The following is a 2,827-nucleotide window of genomic DNA, read 5'->3' on the forward strand; positions in this document are numbered from 1 at the left end:
TAGTGTTAGAGGCTTTAATGGTAATCATATCACCACTGTGTTGGCTGTAGTAATAGAGGATGGTATGGTAAGCCTGTCACCATTGGATTGGTTGTAGTGTTAGAGGGTAATATGTTAGGCCTATCACCACTGGCTTGGTGGGAGTATTAGAGGGTGTTATGGTTAGCCTGTCACCACTGTGTTGGTGGTAATGTTAGAGGCTTTTATGGTTAGCCTGTCACCACTGAGTTGATGTTAGTGTTAGAGGGTGTTATGGTTAACCTGTCATCACTGTGTTGTTAGTAGTGTTAGAGGCTTTTATGGTTAGCCTATCACAACAGGGTTGGACGTAGTATTATAGGATATTATGATAAGCTTCTCACCACTGGGTTTGTTGTAGTGTTAGGGGGTAATAGTGTAAGTCTATCACCACTGGGTTGTTGGGAGTATTAGAGGGTGTTATGGTTAGACTGTCACCACTGTGTTGGTGGTAATGTTAGAGGCTGTTATGGTTAGCCTGTCAACACTGAGTGTTAGAGAGTGTTATGGTTAGCCTGTCACCACCGGGTTAGTGGTAGTGGTAGAGGCTTTTATGGTTAGCCTGTCATTACTGGGTTGGGTGAAGTGTTAGAGGCTTTAATGGTAAGCCTGTCACCACTGTGTTGGCTGTAGTAATAGAAGATGGTATGATAAGCCTGTTACCATTTTATTGGTTGTAGTGTTAGAGGGTGGTAGAGGCTTTTATGGTTAGCTGGGTTGGTGGTAGTGTTAGCACCTCTGGGTTGTTGGTAGTGTTAGAGGATGGTATGATAAGCCTGTCACCACTGGGTTGGTTGTAGTGTTAAAGGATGGTATGGTAAGCCTGGCACCTCTGGGTTGTTGGTAGTGTTAGAGGATGGTATGATAAGCCTGTCACCACTGGGTTGGTTGTAGCGTTAGAGGGTGTGACGGTTAGCTTGTCACCACTTTGTAGGTGGTAATGTTAGAGGCTGTTAAGGTTAGCCTGTCACCACTGAGTTGATGTTAGTGTTAGAGGGTGTTATGGTTGACCTGTCATCACTGTATTGGTGCTATTATTAGAGGCTGCTATGGTTAGCCTATCACCACTGGGTTGGTGGTAGTGTTAGAGGATGGTATGGTAAGCCTGTCACCACTGGGTTGATGGTTGTATAAGAGGATGTTATGGTTAGCTTCTCACCACTGTGTTGATGTTAGTGTTGGAGGATGTGTCATGGTTAGCCTGTCAATAAGGGGTTGGTGGTATTATTATAGCATGGTATGGTAAGCCTGTCACCACTGGGTAGATTGTAGGTAGTATTATAGGATATTATGGTAACCTTCTCACCACTGGGTTTGTTGTAGTGTTAGAGGGAAATAGTGTAAGCCTATCACCACTGTGTTGTTTGGAGTATTAGAAGGTGTTATGGTTAGCCTGTCACCACTGTGTTGTTGGTAGCGTTAGAGGCTGTTATGGTTACCCTGTAAGCCTGTCACCACTGGGTTGGGTGTGGCATTAGATGGAGTTACGGCTAGCTTGTCACTACTATGTTGGTGGGAATGTTAGAGGCTGTAAAGGTTAGCCTGTCACCCCTGAGTTGATGTTAGTGTTAGAGGGTGTTATGGTTAGCCGGGCATCACTGTGTTGTTGGTAGTGTTAGAGGCTTTTATGGTTAGCCTATCACAACAGATTGGACGTAGTATTATAGGATATTATGGTAACCTTCTCACCACTGGGTTTGTTGTAGTGTTAGAGGGTAATAGTGTAAGCCTATCACCACTGGGTTGTTTGGAGTATTAGAAGGTGTTATGGTTAGCCTGTCACCACTGTGTTGGTGGTAATATTAGAGGCTGTTATGGTTAGCCTGTCAACACTGTAGTGTTAGAGAGTGTTATGGTAAGCCTGTCACCACCGGGTTAGTGGTAGTGTTAGAGGCTTTTATGGTGAGCCTGTCACCACTGTGTTGGTGGTAGTGTTAGAGGGTGGTATGGTAAGCCTGTCACCACTGAGTTGATGTTAGTGTTAGAGGGTGTACTGGTTAACCCGTCATCACTGTGTTGGTGGTAGTGTTAGAGGCTGTTATGGTTAGCCTGTCACCACTGTGTCGATGGTAGTAATAGAGGATGGTATGGTAAGCCTGTCACGATTGGGTTGGTTTTAGTGTTAGATGGTAATATGGTAAGCCTATCACCACTGTGATAGTGGGAGTATTAGAGGGTGTTATGGTTAGCCTGTCACCACTGAGTTGATGGAAGTCTTAGAAGGTGTTATGGTTAACCTGTCATCACTGGGTTGGTGGGAGTATTCGAGTGTGTTATGGTTAGCCTGTCACCACTATTGGGTGTAGTTTTATATGATGGTATGGTAAGCTTGTCACCACTGGGTTGGTGGGAGTATTAGAGGGTGTTATGGTTAGCCTTTCAGCACCGGGTTGGTTGTAGCGTTAGAGGGTGTTACGTTAGCTTGTCACCACTGTGTTGGTGGTAATGTTAGAGGCTGTTAAGGTTAGCCTGTCACCACTGAGTTGATGTTAGTGTTAGAGGGTGTTATGGTTAACCTGTCATCACTGTGTTGTTGGTAGTGTTAGAGACTCTTATGGTTAGCCTGTCACAATGGAGTTGGGGGTAGTATTATAGGATGATATGGTAAGCCTGTCACCACTGGGTTGGTTGTAGTGTTAGAGGGTGTTATCACCACTGAGTTGATGTTAGTGTTAGAGGGTGTTATGGTTGACATGTCTAGGTTGGTAGTAGTGTTAGAGGGTGTTATAGTAAGCCTATCACCACTGGGTTGGTGGGAGTTTTAGAGGGTATTTATGGTAACGGTGTTACAATTGGTTTGAATGAAATG

The sequence above is a fragment of the Mizuhopecten yessoensis genome, unplaced genomic scaffold (genome assembly GCF_002113885.1).
Source record: "Mizuhopecten yessoensis strain PY_sf001 unplaced genomic scaffold, ASM211388v2 scaffold11001, whole genome shotgun sequence".
Classification (NCBI taxonomy): domain Eukaryota; kingdom Metazoa; phylum Mollusca; class Bivalvia; order Pectinida; family Pectinidae; genus Mizuhopecten; species Mizuhopecten yessoensis.